This window comes from Carcharodon carcharias, chromosome X (genome assembly GCF_017639515.1).
Source record: "Carcharodon carcharias isolate sCarCar2 chromosome X, sCarCar2.pri, whole genome shotgun sequence".
Taxonomy (NCBI): Eukaryota; Metazoa; Chordata; class Chondrichthyes; order Lamniformes; family Lamnidae; genus Carcharodon; species Carcharodon carcharias.
In genome coordinates, this window is record NC_054507.1 from 92,379 (window position 1) to 111,987 (window position 19,609).

At 44.6% G+C, this 19,609-nt stretch overlaps 1 long non-coding RNA gene across 2 annotated transcripts in view; it reads right to left on the minus strand.

The window, feature by feature from the left end:
• Positions 1–19,390, minus strand: part of LOC121273172 — a 71,963-nt gene extending 52,573 nt beyond the window's left edge. For both annotated transcript variants that reach the window (XR_005941953.1, XR_005941954.1), the window contains exon 1: positions 19,163–19,390. This is a non-coding gene — a long non-coding RNA (uncharacterized LOC121273172). The remainder of the gene's footprint in view (positions 1–19,162) is intronic.
• Between the last annotated feature and the right edge of the window lie 219 nt (positions 19,391–19,609).

The window sequence follows — 19,609 nt, forward strand, 5'->3', positions numbered from 1 at the left end:
CTCTAGGGTTGTAATCTCTGGATTACTCCCAGTGCCACGTGCTAGCGAGCTCAGAAATAGGAGGATAGCACAGATGAATACGTGGCTTAAGAGTTGATGCCAGAAGGAGAGTTTTAGATTCCTGGATCACTGGGACTGTTTCTGGGGAAGGTGGGACCTGTAAAAGCGGGACAGTCTACATCTAAACCAGAGTGGGACTAACATCCTTGCAGGCGGGTTTGCTAGTGCTGATGGGAGGAGTTTAAACTAATTCGGCAAGGGGAGGGGACACAGAATGTTAGCAGAATAGGGACAGTAAAACAATCAAGTCAGAGGGAGTACAGCTGCAATAAGATTCAAGGGAGTAAGGCAAGGCTGGATGGCATCTATTTTAATACCAGGAGCATTACTGGCAAAACAGATGAGTTCCACATTGACATGTGGAATTGTGATATAGTAGCCATCACTGAGACGTGGTTCAGGGAGGAACAGGATTGGCAGCTCGACATTCTGGGATATAGAATCTTCAGCTGAGACAGGGAAGAGGGTAAAAGAGGAGGAGGCTTTGCATTATTAGTTAAGGAGTCAGTTACTGCAGTAAGAGAGATGATATCTTGTAGGGGCCATCAAATGAAGCTTTGTGGGTAGAGTTTAGGAATAAAAAAGGGCAGCCACATTATTAGGTGTTTATTATAGACCCCCAGATAGTCAGTGGGAAATTGAGGAGCAAATATGTGCACAATTTGTGGAGGTGTGAATAAACAATAATAGAGTAATTATATTAGGTGATTTCAACTTTCCCAACATTAATTGGGATAGACATAGTGTTAAGAGCTTGGATGGAGTGGATTTCTTGAAATGTGTACAGGAGAACTTTTTAGGTCAATATGTAGAGGGTCCAAAAAGGGACGGCACAGTGTTGGACCTAATTCTGGGGAATGAAGCCGGACAAGGGCTGAGGTGGTGATGGGCGAGCATTTTAGTGATAGCGACCACAACATGGTGCTTTTCAACGCAAACTGGAGGAACAGCACCTCATCTTCCGACTAGGCACTTCACAGCCTTCCGGACTAAATATTGAATTCAGCAACTTTAGATCTTGAACACCCTCCTCCATACCCACCCCCTTTCCGTTTCTTCCCCCTCCCTTTTGATTTTTCCAATAATTTATATAGATTTTTCTTTTCCCACCTATTTCCATTATTTTTAAATCTATACCTCTTACGCCCTGTTAGTCTCATTTCACCCCACCCCCACTAGAGCTGTACCTTGCATGTCCTGCCATCCATTCTTAATTAGCACATTCTCATAGATAATATCACCACCTTCAACACCTCTTTGTTCTTTTGTCTGTGACATCTTTTGATTATCTGCTCCTATCACTGCTTGCTTGTCCCTACAACCACCTTCCCACCACTTCTCTCCCCCCACCCAAAACCAGCTTATATTTCACCCCTCTCCTAATTTTACTCAGTTCTGTTGAAGGGTCATGAGGACTCAAAACGTCAACTTTGCTCTTCTCCGCCGATGCTGCCAGACCTGCTGAGTTTTTCCAGGTAATTCTGTTTTTGTTATGGTACAATTTAAGCTTGTTATGGACAAAGAAATAGACAAGTTGCATAAAAATGTTTTGGATTGGGGGAGAGTGGATTTTAGTAAAATAAGGCAGGATCTGGCCAAGGTAGACTGGGAACAGCTACTTGTGGGGAAATCTACAGAGGAGCAGTGGGGGGTGTTCAAAAAGGAAATGGGGAGGGTACAGGCTCAACATGTTCCCTCTAGGGTGATAGGAAGGAGTAACAAGCCCAGAGAACCATGGATGACCAGGGATATTCAGGTTATGATGAGAAGGAAAAGAGAGTCTTTTAGCAGGTACAAGGGGAGCAAATCAGCGGAGGCATTAGTGGAGGACAGAAAGTGCAGGGTGGAGCTTAAGAAAGCAATTAGGAGAGCAAAGAGGGGATATGAGAAAGCTCTGGCTGGTAAAAGTAGGGAAAATCCCAAGATATTCTGTAAGTATATCAATGGGAAGAGAATAACCAGGGAAAGAGTAGGGACCATTAGGGACCAAGGGGACAATCTATGGGTGGAGCCTGAGGACATCAGTAGAGTGTTGAATGAATACTTCACATCCGTCTTCACCCAAGAGAATGAGGATGAAAGTATCGAACTCGGGGAGAGAGACTGCGAGGTTCTTAAGCAAATTGAAATCGGGAGTGACAAGGTATTGGAGGTGTGGGCAGGCTTAAAAGTGGACAAATCTCCAGGTCCAGATGATGTGTTCCAGACTGCTGAGGGAGGCAAGGGAGGAGATTGCAGGGACTCTGACCTAAATTTTTAATTCCTCTCTGGCCACGGGGGAGGTGCCAGAGGACTGGAGAACAGCTAATTTGGTTCCGCTATTTAAGAAGGGTTGTAGAGATAAGCCAGGGAACTACAGGCCAGTGAGTCTCACGTCAGTGTTTGGGAAACTATTGGAGAAAATTCTGAAGGAGAGAATCTATCTCCACTTGGAGAGGCAAGGTTTGATCAGGGATAGTCAGCATGGCTTTGTCAGAGGGAGGTCATGCCTAACAAATGTGATTGAATTTTTTGAGGAAGTGACCAGGTGTGTAGATGAGGGTAGTGCAGTTGATGTAGTTTATATGGATTTCAGCAAAGCCTTTGACAAGGTCCCACATGGGAGACTTATAAAGAAGGCATGAACATCTAAATCTGATTCTTGCACATCATCACCTACCTCCCCAGTTAAAACTACAGGAATTTTGCTTATCGCAAATTTTTGGAAAGTAACCTCCTGCTGGACTGTTGCTTTTATGTTTAATTAGAGTTGAAATACTTGCAATTTCTGGAATGCTTCCCACATGGAATACAGGGTAATTTGATAAGGTGGATTCAGAATTGGCTTAGTTGTAGGAGGCAGAGGGTGATGACAGAAGGATGCTTTAGTGAGTGGAAGCCAGTGTCCAGTGGCGTACCACAGGGATCTGTGCTGGGTCCCCTATTATTTGTCATTTATATAAATGACATAGATGACTATGTGGGGGGTAGGATTAGTAAGTTTGCGGATGACACAAAGATTGGCCGGGTGGTTAACAGTGAGGTTGAATGTCTTGGGCTGTAGGAAGTTATAGACGGGATGGTCAAATGGGCAGATAAGTGGCAGATGGAATTTAACCCTGAAAAGTGTGAGGTGATACACTTTGGAAGGAGTAATTTGACAAGGAAGTATTCAATGAACGGCATGACACTAGGAAGTTCTGAGGAACAAAGGGACCTTGGCGTGTGTGTCCATAGATCTCTGAAGGCGGAGGGTCATGTTAGTGGGGTGGTGAAAAAGGCATATGGAACACTTGCCTTTATCAATCAAGGCATAGATTACAAAAGTAGGGAGGTCATGTTGGAGTTGTATAGAACCTTGGTGAGGCCACAGCTGAGTACTGTGTGCAGTTCTGGTCGCCACATTTTAGGAAGGATGTGATTGCACTGGAGGAGGTGCAGAGGAGATTCACCAGGACGTTGCCTGGGATGAAACATTTAAGTTATGAAATGAGGTTGGATAGACTTGGGTTGTTTTTGTTGGAACAGAGAAGACTGAGGGGTGACCTGATCGAGGTGTACAAGATTATGAGGGGCATGGACAGGGTGGATAGGGAGCAGCTGTTCCCCTTAGTTGAAGGGTCAGTCACAAGGGGACACAAGTTCAAGGTGAGGGGCAGGAGGTTTAGGGGGGATGTGAGGAAAAACTTTTTTACCCAGAGGGTGGTGAGGGTCTGGAATGCGCTGCCTGGGAGGGTGGTGGAGGCGGGTTGCCTCACATCCTTTAAAAAGTACCTGGATGAGCACTTGGCACCTCATAACATTCAAGGCTATGGGCCAAGTGCTGGTAAATGGGATTAGGTAGGTAGGTCAGGTGTTTCTCACATGTCGGTGCAGACTCGATGGGCTGAAGGGCCTCTTCTGCACTGTGTGATTCTGTGAAAAGACAGTGGAAGCAGAGTGTTTGAATATTTTTAAGGCACAGCTAGATAGATTCTTGATTAACAAGGGGGTGAAGGATGAAGTCAAGGTTACAATCAGATCAGCCATGATCTTACTGAATGGCAGAGCAGGCTCGAGGGGCTGAGTGACCTACTCCTCCTCCTAGTTCATATGTTTGTATGCTACCTCACCTCCCTTTTTTCCTTGCCTATCTTTCCTGAACACTTTAATATCTTTGAATGTTAGGTGTCCAGTGCTCACCATTTTTAAGCCACATTTCCATTATTGCCACTACATCGTATTCTCACATGGCTATTTGTGCTTGTAGCTCACTACGTTTATTCAGCAGACTTTGTGCATTTACATACACGCACTGTAAACCTGTCTTTGGATTCCTCCTCATCCTCCTTAGTCCACTCCTATCTAATATGGTAGCACTGTACTTCCTTCTCTAGTACTATCCAACACTCTCACTTTATGCACCATATTCCTCTTATCTGCCTCTAAATGCTGGTGCCCACCACTTGCCAATTTAGTTTAAACCCTGCTTAACCACACTTGTGAACCTCCCCTTGGGGACATTGGTCCCAGCCCTGTTGAGGTACAACCCATCCCTTTTGAATAGATGCCTCCTGCCCCAGAACTGGTACCAATGCCCCAAAAATATGAAGCCCTCCCTCCTGAGCATTACTGCTCGTGACACACTGATCCTCGCTATCTTCCTATTTCTACTCTGGCTAGGAAGTGGCACTAGGAGTAATCCAGAGATTCTACCTCAAGGTCCTACTTTTTAAACTTCCTCCCTAGCTCCTGCAAAAATAACCATCGGACCTCAGTACCTGTCCTCCCTATATCGTTGGTACCATCACGTACAACAACCTCTGGCTCACTCCCTCCCCACTGGAGAACATGCCGCACCCTCTCCGTGATGTCCTTTACCCTGGAACCAGGGAGGCAGCACACCGTGTAGAATTCATGATAACGGTTACAGAAATGCCTCTGTGTCCCGCTGACAATGGAATCTCCTATAACAACTGCATGTCTACACTTTGCTGTTCCCTCCTCTATTGTCCCTTGCCCATTAGTGCCGCGATCTGTACCGTACCTTTCCAGGTCACTCTCAGCTGTCTCCAATGCTGAGCACGTGGTTGAGAGTGGTATACCATCTGGAGACTCCTGTACTCCCTGCCTCTTCCTACTCTTCCGGATGGCCATCCATCTCCTTTCATGACCTCTCGCTGCCTGTGGGACGTTCACCTCCTGGAACGTACAATCCAGGAAACTCTCATCCTCCCTGATGCTCGCAGTGTCTCCAGCTGCCCCTCAAGTTCGGAAAAACTGAGCTCAAGCTGAAGCAGCTGGAGACAGTTCTCACAAATGTTGTGCCCCAAGATACATGAAATGTCCTGAAGTTCCCACATGGTGCAGGAATTGCAAACGGGGTAGTGGAACTAGCAAAGACGCTCTTGCAGAGAGCGAGCATGGACACAAAGGGCCAAACAGCCTTCCTCTGTGCTGCAATCATTCTACGATTCTATGTCCTGAGCTCCACAGGCTTAGAGTATGAGAGTCTGAAGAAGGGTCATACGGACTCGAAATGTTAACTCTGTTTCTCTCTCCACAGCTGGACCTGCTGAGTTCTTCCATCATTTTCAGTTTTTGTTTCAGATTTCCAGCATCCACAGCATTTTGCTTTTAGAGAGTATGCAGATTCCTGTTAAGTCACTGGTCTCGATTTAACACTATTGTTGCTCTGGTGCATTTCTAGACAGATAACACCGTGGTTGTCTAGATCTGGATGTGATCGAACTTGCTTGACAATGCTGTCATAATCTTTCAGCCCTCCTTCGATACAGGGATGGTCCCAGAGGACTGGAGAATTGCTAATGTTACACCCTTGTTCAAAAAGGGTGAAAAGAGAAGCCCAGCAACTATAGGCCAGTCAGTTTAACCTCAGTGATGGGAAAAACTTTAGAAACGATTATTTGGGACAAAATTAACAGTCACTTGGACAAATGTGGATTAATTCAGGAAAGCCAGCATGGATTTATTAAAGGCAAGTCCTGTTTAACTAACTTGAGTTTTCGATGAGGTAACAGAGAGGGTTGATGAAGGTAATTGTGTTGATGTAATGTACATGGACTTCCAAAAGGTGTTTGGTAAAGTGCCACATAAGAGGCACACACACAGCAAAGTTAAAGCCCAATGGAACAAAAGGGACATTGGCAACTTGGATACAAAGTTGGCTGAGTGACAAGAAACAGAGGCACAGAACTTCCGATCTAGGTCGGAATTCCCTGTTTCCGAGCCAGATCAGACAGAAAGCTACCTACTTACCTTCCTGTGATTTTTCGGACCTGACTTCCAATGGGAGAAATCTCGATATTCCTTGCAGTGACTGGTGGAGAGACCCATCGTAGAATCCACGCCCTCTTTTTAAAGCACTAGCTGCCATATTCAGGCAAGAAGAGAGTTCAAACACCCCAAAGCCACTTTAAGAAGCTACGAAGAGAAAGCACTTGTGTGAGGTAGGTGGGTGAGGGGGTTAGGGTGGCAGCCAAGTGGGCGGGTGAAGGGAGTAGAGTGGCAGATGGGGTAGCGTGGCACCCGAGCGGGTTGGTGAGGGGGGTAGAGTGGCAGCCAAGCGGGTGGGTGAGGGGGGTAGAGTGGCAGCCGAGCGAGTGGGTGAGGGGGTGGAGTGGCAGCCGAGCGGGTGGGTGAGGGGGTGGAGTGGCAGCCGAGCGGGTGGGCGAGGGGGTGGAGTGGCAGCCGAGCGGGTGGGTGAGGGGGTGGAGTGGCAGCCGAGCGGGTGGGTGAGGGGGTGGAGTGGCAGCCGAGCGGGTGGGTGAGGGGGTGGAGTGGCAGCCGAGCGGGTGGGTGAGGGGGTGGAGTGGCAGCCGAGCGGGTGGGTGAGGGGGTGGAGTGGCAGCCGAGCGGGTGGGTGATGGGGTAGAGTGGCAGCCAAGTGGGTGGGTGATGGGGTAGAGTGGCAGCCGAGTGGGTGGGTGATGGGGTAGAGTGGCAGCCGAGTGGGTGGGTGATGGGGTAGAGTGGCAACTGAGTGGGTGGGTGATGGGGTAGAGTGGCAGCCTAGTGGGTGGGTGATGGGGTAGAGTGGCAGCCGAGTGGGTGGGTGATGGGGTAGAGTGGCAGCCGAGTGGGTGGGTGATGGGGTAGAGTGGCAGCCGAGTGGGTGGGTGAGGGGAGTAGGGTGGCAGCCGAGTGGGTGGGTGATGGGGTAGAGTGGCAGCCGAGTGGGTGGGATAGGGGCATAGGTTAGGGGTGTAGGGTGACAGGTGAGTAGATGAGGGGATGAGAGTGGCAGGTGAGTAGGTGTGGGACTAGGATGGCAGGTATGTGGGTGAGGGAGGGGGTCGGGTCAGTGGGGTTGTAGTCAAGGGGTCCAGTTGGGAGTCAGGGTAAGGGGAGGGTAGTCAATAGTATAGATACCCAGGTGTTAGAACTGGTTTTAATCTTTCTAACACTTCCTGGTTTTCTAATCTGGAATGTAAGTGAGAACCCTCCAAAGTCTCAACTCTAACTCAAGAGTTGGAGACATTTTCGAAGGGTTCCAGACACAGGCGAATTGCCCATCATATGTCCAAACTTTCGGGGCAATTCCCACATAGTCAGTATGTCCGGACTTCCAAGGAGTCCCATAGTGCATCTGGGGATGCTGCCAGGGTACAACCATCTGCAGATCAGAAGTTCTGGGCCAGAAAATAGCGGTGAATGGTTGTTTCTCAGACTGGAGGGAGGTATACAGAGGGGTTTTCTAGGGGTCAGTGTTATGGTCACTGGTTTTCTTGATATATATATACCTAGGCTTGGGTATACAGGGCTCAATCTCAAAATCTGCAGGTGACATAAAACCTGTAAGTATTGTGAATTGTGAGGAAGCTGGTGTTAGATTTCAGGAGGACATATACAGGAATGGGCTGACAGGTTGCAGATGAAATTTGTGTAAAGTGATTCAGCTTGGTAGGAAGAACATGGAGAGACAATATAAAATAAAGGGTATAATTCTCAAGGGGGTGTGGGAGCAGAGGGACCAGGGGGTAGGTGCACATAAATCATTGAAGGTAGCAAGAAAGGTTGAGAAAGTGGTTAATAAAGCAAATAGGATCCTGGCTTTTATAAATAGGGGCATAGAGTACAGAAGCAAGGAAGTTCTGATGAACTCATATAAAACAAAGGTTTGGCATCAAATGGAGTCATCTGTTCAATTTTGGACTCCGCACTTTAGGAAAGATGCGAAGGCATTGGAGAGGGTGCAGAAAAGATTAACAGGAATGAAGTTCCTCTTCCCTGGAACTAGTTATGTAGATAGATTGGAGAAGCTGGGGCTGTTCTCCTTAGAGAACAGGATGTTGAGAGGAGATTTGATAGAAGTATTCAAAATCATGAGGAGTCTGGACAGAATAGATACGGAGAAACTGTTCTCATTGGTGCAAGGGTTGAGAACCAGAGAACAGTGATTTAAGGTGATTGGTAAAAGAAGCAATGATGACATGGGGAAAAATCTTTTTTAATGCAGCAAGTGGTTAGGATCTGGAATGCACTGCTTGAGAGTGTGGTGGAGGCAGATTCAATCGTGGCTTTCAAAAGAAAATTGGATCATTATCGAGGAGGAAAAAATGACACGGCCAAGGGGACAGAACGGGGGAGTGGGACGAGCAGAGTTGTTCTTGTAGGGAGCAAAGGGTTGAATGGCCTCGCTCTGTGCTGTAACCATTCTATGATTCTATGTCCTGGGCTGCTCAGGTTCAGAGTGTGTGGATCCCTGTGAAGTCCACTGGTCTCATTAATTGTCTCAAATTAACAGTACTTTGAGTCTGCTACAGACAATAAGGTGCACTTCTGGACAAACATCACATGGTTGTCTGGTAAGTAAACAGGCTAGATCTGGATGGGATCCAACTTGCTCAACCACAACAACACTTAATACATCAAGGTAGATAACACAATAGTAGATACTCTCAGTCTGATGTAAATAAGGCAGGTGGGGTGGCAGAGATAGTCCAGTACATTTACAGGTCATGGGGTCACTCACATACAAGAGTAGGCCATTCAACCTCTCCCTTGTTACACCATTCAATCAGATCATGGTTATTCTGTACCTTAGCTAACTCCATTTACTCCCACTTTTACTCCAACCCTAATAAAAACATTAACGATCTTAAGTCTTAAATTTCCAGCATCCACAGGAAAGAGTTGCAGATTTTCACTGCCCTTTGTGTACAAATGTACTTCCTGATTTCACTCCTGAATAGCCAAACTCTAATTTTAACTTTCTAGAGCTTGCAATTAGGTCAATTTTTTTTGTTAAACTCCAATGGTTGATTGGTTGGTAATAAATAAGCCAAGTCTTGAATTCTACCAGATAGAGTTTTATTTCCAATGACATAAAACTCCATCCACTATAATCACCTCATATATACACCCAATGATGTGCTTAGCCAATTAACCTATAATTACTAACTTAAACACTCCTTGACTGTTAACTATTTCTCACCCCAACAATTTTTTAGATTTTTGTTCATATTTCCATTTCAGTTTGCAGGAGTTTGTAGTTTTACCCAAATTATTTTATTATTATTGTCAAGTCTTATTATTGCAGTTATTCGTTGTTCCTTTTGACTGACAATTTGCTCAACATGTATTTCAGGCAAATTCAAACATTGCATGTGTCTGAAACCTATATTAACTGAGACCTTTTCTTAAAAACAGTTCAGAGATACTGCACCACTTGTGGCACACTGCATAATACCCAAAACTAAAAAGTTGAAGCACCGTGTAAAATGCAGCAACATGATTGATGGTTTGAGTCATTACTCAAACTGTTCTGTTTTATACACCAAGGACAGGTTTAATATTTATTAAGCATCCTGCAGGAAAAGATAGTTAAAACAGCAGGCAAAAGATTAAGAACACTACAGCACCCTCACCACCCTTATAGAGGCTACCTTTGATTGTCTAACTATACAGTGCCATATGATACTTGCACCACATCATGCTTTGTGCCAGCTAAGCCAACGATAGAAGATTCGCTGAAGTAACATTCCATGTTCCAGACCCTATTACAACCACTCAAAGTGTCAAAAAGCCTTATCTGCCAAGGAATCACCTATACCCAAGTCATCAGTCAGCACATCCCAGGGCTCTACCTCACTGCCAGCTGAAACAATATCTGAACTCCGTTAAGTATTTTATCTTCCCTTTGCCAGTCTCCTCATGAATCCAAGCTGCAGTGTCATGGCACCATTGTGATGCTTGAAAAATATCTACACAACTATAATGAAACATACAAAACAACTTTTTCCAGAGTTCTGTATAAACCAGGTTCAAAGTAGAGGACCTAAACGGATAGTTGAGTACATCCTTCCTTCCTGCCCCCTTTCTAGCAGGAATCCCAGTGGTCCCATAAAAGGGCATTCCATCTGTTTCATGGAGGGGTACTGAAGCAGCATCAATCAATTTTCATTGATAACATCTCCAAAATCACTGAGCTCCCTCTTAGAAGCCATGAGCAATATCTTCTTCGGTTGATCTATTTTTCATCTGTTCATGGGATGTGGGTGTCACTGACAAGGCCAGCATTTATTGCCCATCCCTAATTGCCCCTTGAGAAGGTGGTGGTGAGCTGCCTTCTTGAACCGCTGCAGTCCATGTGATGTAGGTACACCCACAGCGCTGTTAGGGAGGGTGTTCCAGGATTTTGACCCAGCAACAGTAAAGGAACGGTGATATATTTCCAAGTCAAGATGGTGAGTGACTTGGAGGTGGTGGTATTCCCATCTATCTGCTGCCCTTGTCCTTCTAGATGGTAGCAGTCCTAAGTTTGGAAGGTGCTGTTTAAGGAGCCTTGGTGAGTTCCTGCATCAGTAGTGGAGGGATTGAATGTTTGTGGATGGGCTGCCAATCAAGCAGCTGCTTTGTCCTGGATGGTGTTGAACTTCTTGAATGTTGTGGGAGCTGCACTCATCCAGGCAAGTGGGGAGTATTCCATCATACTCCTGATTTGTGCCTTGTAGATGGTGGACAGGCTTTGGGGAGACAGGAGGTGAGTTACTTGTCGCAGGATTCCCAGCCTCTGACCTGCTCTTGTAGCCACAGTATTTATCTGGCTGGTCCAGTTCAGTTTCTGGTCAATGGTAACTCCCAGGATGTTGATAGTGTGGGATTCAGTAATGGTAATGCCATTGAATGTCAGAGGCCGATGGTTAGATTCTCTCTTGTTGGTGATGGTCATTGCCTGGCACTTGTGTGACATGAATGTTACTTGCCACTTGTCAGCTCAAAACTGGATATCATCCAGGTCTTGCTGCATTTGGACACGGACTGTCAAGTGAAGGCAGATTACTTATTTGTTGGGTGTGTTCATTCTTCCATGCATATGAACCCTCCACACACACTACTCCCACCTTACAATGGGGTGTCAAAATTTATCTTGCTGCTGCTGTTTGTTTTGACCTACAAGGTAAGAAACTAAGAATCACCTCAAAATGTACACAGATTTTTTACAGTGCTCAGGAGCGGGTCAGCACTGTCCAAATCCATGCAAGCCAATGCTAAAAATCTGTACCGGAAGTCCATATGGTTTCTTAAAACTTTGCAAATCCTTGAAATGACTCCTATGTGGAGAATGCACAGCACTTGAAAAGTAAAGAGCTACTGTGCCCCCACACGGTTCCACCCGCCCCCCACCCCCCCCCCCCCCCCCCCCCCCCCCCCCCCCCCAACTGTTTTCTGATATTACTTTGGCTTCTTATCTGTGATTCATTCTCATGCCAGCATTTAATCTAACTCCCGTCTGTCCTCATTCTTTGCCAGCATCATTGCTCGAGTGGATTTATTTTTCTGTTAAAATAGTGGGCAGGATCAGAATGCTGCCTTACTAGATTAAAGCCCACATTTCTCTTCCTATCAGACAGTGCAGATCATTAAGCTTGTGTATGCCACATAAAAGATTTTGTTTAAACTGATGCATCACATTATTTCACCAATACCATACTCCAATCCTATCCAGGTAGTTGAGAAAAATTCTAGAGCTGGAGCTGTAGATCTCCAGCAAACACCCAAGAAATGTAACTGATATCCAGCCAACCAAAGGTAAAAACTGCTCTCTGAAGGGGTCAATGAAGGTCTGAGCAAGGATCTTCAACGGAGAAACTCTTTAACCTGAAATATTCTCATCTGTGATGCAAGATGGAGTAGGATGTTGTCACAAGTAGTAAACAACTTACAATCTACATTCCAACAATGAATCTGTAAATGTAATTAGAATACCAGAGCACTTGGTCCTTGACCTCCAGCCCGTTAATAACTTTTTGAAATCTTATATACAGTTCAGCATAAAGATATTTGTGAGCAATGTGTGCACAAATGAATCCAAGATATGTTCACAATACAATGCAAATATTTATTCTCCAAAAGAAAATTTCTATGGCCATTTTACATAAACATTGAAAAGAAAACTTTATGCAAGGAAAGATGAAATACCTGCATTTCTCGTATATCCAGACCACCAATGAATGGTGGCTACTGTGAGATGAACATTTATGTCCACGGTTCGCAAACTGAATTTAATCTTAATCGGTCATTTCCTGTTGTTATCATACTGGCAAAAATACTAGCTTTGGCCAAACTGATAAGATTAGTATGTTACTTCACTCAAAATGAACTTAAATAATAATTCACTTGAATGGATTGCATCCTCAACACGATGCTGAAATGATCCCCAGTAGGTCACCGCTTACTGCGTGAAGGGATGATAGAAGGCACAATGTTCTTTTTGTAATTTTGTAATGTAGTGACATCAGAGATGCAGCTAAGTGATGCTTCCCTTTCCCATCAGCTTGTTTTATTAAATGACTCACGGCCTTACTATGTGGTCAACCAAGGTTTCACCAGCTCCCTTCACAACAGTATCAACTTGCCATGGATCGATACCGGTCAACAGATAGTACTGGCATTTCCCCTAGGTCTACAGCAGGCTCTAAAATAGCACAAGCATTCCAAAAGCTGACAGCAAAAGCAGGAAGCAACATTCTTTATTTATTCTCTCTAAAGAGATATCAACATCAAAAGAGAATCAATGCACATCTTGCATCACAATGAGAATATTTCAGGTTAAAGAGTTTCTCCATTGAAGATCCTTGCTAAGACTTTCATTGACCCCTTCAGAGAGCAGTTTTTACCTTTGGTTGAAGATCTGTTACATATTAGTTACATTTCTTGGGTGTTTGCTGGAGATCTACAGCTCCAGCTCTACCTGGATAGGATTGGAGTTTACGTGGAAGATTGCAATCCCTGTGGCACTGCTTTCCACTTGACACATTATTGAGATTCAAACACGAGGTACTGAGTATCCTGATCACATTTCACTTTTCCAGGTGACTTCTCATTTTAAACAAGGAAATCAATTTTTGTCGAGTTAGAATCTAATAGACTTGCCCAACGGGTTGATGCTCAAGTTAAATAAACCACGCAGAGCTCTTCAGTAGAGGTAACTTTGTCTCCTGCAGTTCCAAAATATCTGATACAATAATCACAAAGTTATAGCTTGTCTAATGACATTTTACATTGTTGTCGCTTTACTGGCATGAATCTCAAAGAAAAAAGAAAATATATTCTTTCTGCTCGACCATATCCAGTACCTCTGGAAAGCTCTTCCATTCATAAAAATTACCATTCATGATATCTACAGAGCTGCTCACTGGGGTACCCTACATACATTTATTAAGTGCATTGTCTGCATTGAGCCAGAGGTTTCTCAGCCTTTGATCACACAGTCTTATCGACTGGAGTTACCTTGCCTTCAGTAGCCCTCTTCCTAATACTAAATGACATTGATAGACTGCATTGTAAAATTATGTAATCTATTGAACACAGAGACTATCTGCCTTCAATGCTTTTCATCTTTCTTCTAAAAGGCATCCTTCATTTAACTAACTCCCACCCAAGATTCTCTCCTGGTTTTGCTGGGAAACTATTTCCTCTTTAGCTCGAGTGGGTGAAAACAAACTAACAGCAGGTTGATCTTTTTATGGTGTGTAAATTACCCCATCCATGATCCTATTAACAATTCATTTATAAGTACAAATATGCGAATTGGGAGCAGGAGTAGACCATTCGGCCCTTCAAGTCCGTCCTGTCATTCAATGAGATCATGGCTGATCTGAATGTGGCTTCAACGCCACTATCCTGCCTGCCCCAATAACCTTAGATTCTTGCTTAACAAGGGAATCAATGTACCTGGGCCACAAAAATACTCATTGACCCAGCCTCGTCACTCTCCAGGGAAGGGAGTTCCACAGACTCATGATCCTCAGAGAAAAAATTATTCTCATCTCCATCTTAAATGGGTAACCCCTTGGGCAGAATTTTCCCCTCGTCTGGGGGGGTGGGGGGGGGAGTTCAGGAGCTGGCTTCCCCAATCGGGGGCACACCGCCATTTTATGTGGGCGGGCCAATTAAGGCCCGCCCAGCGTGACGTCCGCAAGGAAGCGCTGTGCGGGGGGATTCCCTGAGCCAAGAGTACGCAATAGAGCGCACTCATCTCCCTGAGGCTAAGTGCTGCCTCAGGGAGATCAGCTCCACATTAAAAAATATTGAAAACAGAAAAATAAAATTTCCCTGACATGTCCCCTCATGTGACACTGTCACATGAATTGGGACATGTCCACCACTTTCAGTTTCACTTTTACTAAAAATTTATAATTACAACTTATAAAATACATGAAACCCCATCCCACCCGTGGATGAGGTTTGATGCTTTTTCCAATGCCCGCCAGGGCTCCCAGCCTGCCCGCCAACCTTAAGGCTGGACGGGCAGGTCCACTAATTACATTAATTGTAATTAATTGGCCATTAATCAATTGGCCATTGACGGGTCGGTGGGTGCACAACTGATTCGGCTGAGCCCCCGTCAACCTGAAAATTGAAATGAGGCGAGGTGATGTTGGGAGTTCCACCCGACATCAAACTGCGTCATTTTACACATCGGCGAGCAGGCCCCACCCCCGCTCACCAACCGGGAAATCCTGGCCCTTATTTTTAAACTGTATCCCCTAGTTGTAGTCTCTCCCACAAGGGGAAACATCCTCTCAGCATCCACCCTGTTAAGTACCCTCAGGATCTGATATGTTTCAATAAGATCACCCCTCATTCTTCTAAACTCCAATATATACAGGCCCAATCTGTCCAACCTTTCCTCATAAGATAATCCCCTTGTCCCAGGAATCAGTCAAGTGACCCTTCTCTGAACAGCTTCTAATACATTTATGTCCTTTCTTAAATAAGGAGACCAAAACTGTACATAGTGCTCCAGATGTAGTCTCACCAATGCTCTGTACAACAGTAGCAAAACCTCCCTACTTTTATACTCCATCCCCCTTGTAATAAACCCCAACATTCCATTTCCCTTCCTAATCACTTGCTGTACCTTTATGCTAACTTCATGTGATTCATGTACCAGGACACCCAGATCCCTCTGTACTGCAGCATTCTGCAGTCTCTCTATTTTAATAATATTCTGCTTTTCTATTCTTCCTGCTAAAGTGGACAAGTTCATATTTTCCCACATTATACTCCATCTGCCAGTTGTTTTTTCCTACTCACTTAACCTATCTATAACTCTTTGCAAACCCCTTATGTCCTCTTCACAACTGACTTTCCCATCTATATTTGTGTCATCAGCAAATTTAGCAACTATACATTTGGTCCCTTCATCCAAATCATTATAGATTATAAACAGTTGAGGCCCCAGCACTGATCCCTGTGGCACTCCATTCTTTATATCATGTCAACCCAAAAATAACCCAACACTATGCTTCCTGTGAGCAAACCAAACCTCCATTCATGCTAATAAATTACTCCCTACACCATGAACTCTTACTTTGTGTAGTAACCTCTCATGTGGCAGCTTGCCAAATGCCTTCTGGAAATCCAAGTACACCATCTCCATCTTAAATGGACATCCACAGGTTCTTCCTTATCCACATTGCTAGTTACTTCTTCAAAGAACTCTAATACATTAGTCAAACATGATTTCCCTTTCACAAAACCATGGTGACTCTGCCCGATTGCATTGAGATTTTCTAAGTGCCCAGCTGTAACCTCCTCAATAATGGATTCCAGCATTTTCCCAATGACAGACGTTAAACTAACTGGCCTGTGGTTTCCTGCTTTCTTGAATAGAGGAGTTACATTCACTATTTTCCATTCTGATGAGACCTTTCCAGAATCGAGGGAATTTTGGAAAATTAAAACCAATGCATCCATTATCTCAGCAGCCACTTCTTTTAAGACCCTAGGATGAAGTCCATCAGGACCTGGGGACTTGTCAGTTTTTAGTTCCAATAATTTTCTCAGTCCCCTTTCCCTGGGGAATGTCATTTATTTTAAGTTCCTCCATCCCTTTCACCTCTTGATCCACAATTATTTGTGGGATGTTATTTGTATCCTCTACAGTGAAGACAGATGAAAAATATCTGTTCAATTCATCGGCCATTTTCTTATTTTCCATTATTAACTCCCCATTCTCATTCTCTGGAAGACCAACACTCACTTGAGTTACACTTTTCCCTTTTAAATACCTGTGGAAACTCTGACCACCTGTTTTTATATTTCTAGCTAGCTTCCTCTCATACTCTAATTTCTCCCTCCTTATTAAACTTTTCATCATTCTTTGTTATTCTTTATATTCTGTCCAATCTTCTGACCTGCCACTCATCTCCACAGAATTGTACACTTATCTTTAGCTTCCTTAGTTACCATGGATGGTGCATCCTTCCCTTAGAGCCTTTCTCTCTTACTGCAATGTACCTGCATGGGAGACTGATAACGAAGGTAAGAGCCCATGGGATCCAAGGCAATTTGGAAAATTGGATCCAGAATTGGCTGAGTGGCAGGAAGCAGAGGGTGATGGTCGAGGGGTATTTTTGTGACTGGATGCCTGTGTCCAGTGGGGTTCCACAGGGATCAGTCGGTGTTGGGTCCCTTGCTGTTTGTGGTATGTATAAACGATTTAGACTTGAATGTAGGAGGGCTGATCAGTAAGTTCGCAGATGACACGAAAATTGGTAGGGTGGTAAATAGTGAGGAGGATAGCCTTAGATTACAGGAGGATATAGACGGGCTGGTCAGATGGGCTGATCAGTAGCAAATGGAATTTAATCTGGATAAGTGTGAGGTGATGCACTTGGGCAGGACAAACAAGGCACGGGAATACACGATGAATGGCAGGACCCTGGGAAGTACCGAAGATCAGAGGGACCTTGGTGTGCATGTCTACCAGGATAGCGGGACAGGTAGATAAGGTGGCATATGGGATACTTGCCTTCATTAGCCAGGGCATAGAATATAAGAGCAGGGAGGTTATGCTTGAACTGTATAAAATGCTGGTTAGGCCACAGCTAGACTATTGCATGCAGTTCTGGAATCCGCATTATAGGAAGGATGTGATTGCATTAGAGAGATTGCAGAGGAGATTTACCAGGATGTTGCCTGAGCTGGAGAGTTTTAGTTATGAGGAGAGATTGGGTAGATTGGGGTTATTTTCCCTGGAGCAGAAGAGATTGAGGGGGGACATGATTGAGGTGTATAAAATTATGAGGGGCATAGATAGGGTAGACAGGAAGGAACTTTTCCCCTTGGTGGAGGGATCAATAACCAGGGGGCATAGATTTAAGGTAAGGGGCGGGAGGTTTAGAGGGGATGTGAAGAAGAATTTTTTCACCCAGAGGGTGGTGGCAATCTGGAACTCACTGCCTGAAAGGGTGGTAGAGGCAGAAACCCTCATAACGTTTAAGGAGTATTTGGATGTGCACTTGTGATGCCATGGCATACAAGACTATGGGCCTAATGTTGGAAAATGGGATTAGAATAGTTAGGTACTTGTTTGACTGGTGCAGACTCGATGGGCCGAAGGGCCTTTTTCTGTGGTGTAGACTCTATGACACTATCTTTGCTGAGTATTCTGAATTATCTCCTTAAATGTCTGTCACTGCATTTCTACTGACATACCCATTGACCTAATTCCCAGTCCACTTTAGCCAGCTGTATCTTCATGCTCTCATAATTGCCCTTATTTAAGTTTAAAACATTAGATCCACTCCTCTCTCCCTCAAACTGAACAATGAGGTCATTATATTTATCCTGTCTCATTGCGCACTACCAGATCTAGGATAACCTAGAATGTGTTACTCTAAGAAACACTCCTGACAACACACAATGAATTCATTATCCAGGCTGCCTTTGCCAATCTGATTTGTCCAGTCTATATGTAGGTTAAAATTACCCATGATTATTGCCGTACCTTTCTCACAAGCCCCCATTACTTCTTCCTGCATACCCCGTCCTAGAGTGTGGTTACTGCTAGGAGGCCTAGAATCCCACTCCCACAAGTGACTTCTTACCTTTACTATTTCTCATGTCAACCCAAACTGATGCTATCTTGATCTCCAGAACTAAGGTCATCTCTCTTTATTGCATTAATGGATCAGGACAGCATATGGGAGGATGTCTGTGTGAACAAGTTCCTCCTCATCTAGTCTGTTCCCAAGTTAAAGGCTGATCCAATCTCTCCTCACACTAAAACTGCTGCTTTGTGTTATCTTCCAGCAGGCGGTTCAATCCATTCAAACCATTCGGCTTTTGCGACAGCGCCAAGAGACGGTTCCAAACAATCAGGAGGATTAAAGACATTTTAATCTTAACAGATTTTCTTTTTAAAAGAAGAATTCTCAGGTTTGACCGTTAGAAAACGTCGCGCATGCGCAGCCGCCCGCTCGCCTACGCCAGCTTTCACTTTCCTGAGGCCCTCATCCTTCTCTTTCTTTTCCTTTTCTTTTTGGTATCTTTTTGAATGTTGGTGAATGAAAGAGGGAAAAGGAGAGATTTAGTGCGCGCGGGAGGAGGGGGGGGCGAGCGGTGGCGCGCGCTCCCGCTCCCGCTCCACCGGAAGACGTCAAGCGGCCGATTTGCTTGAGAAGAATCGGCGGCTTCTCTTTGGTGCCATAAATTTATAAATTATGCTAATGGCGGAGAAAATCCAAATGAGGCGACACAACCTCCGTCCTCCTCCCCGCTCCTTCTCACCTCCGTATCGGAGATGTGTGTGTATATATATTATATACATCAAAGGATAAAAAGCCGCTCCCTCCCACAGCTCCACCCAGAATTACCTGCATCTACTTACCGTTAGTTTTTCACCTTCCAGCTGCAGAAAGTACCTCACAAACTGTCCGCTTCTCACCAGCTTGTTTGCCAACAATTGTTTTTTGGTAAGTTAGAAAGAAGTCCAGTTTTTTTTAAATTAAGCCCAACGCCAAGTAGTCTATTGGTTAACGAAGGAATATTTGCATCGATTAAAAAAAACGGGCCTTGAGAAATATCTCTCCTTTTTTTATTTCTTCACAGTTTTCACCAATGGGATGGAAACGGTTGGCGCTCCTAAACTCTTAAGGGAAATTGTCTTGCCGAGCTTTCTTTGGATTTAAAAAGAAGGGAAGAGCTTCGATAAACATTGCTCGTTAAGCACTACGTTATGAACATAATTTATGCAAAGGCGAGTCTGCATACGACAAAAAAAATGTTGATGTTGCCTTTCCGATCCGCGGGGCCAGATGGCGCGCTTTCCTTCTTA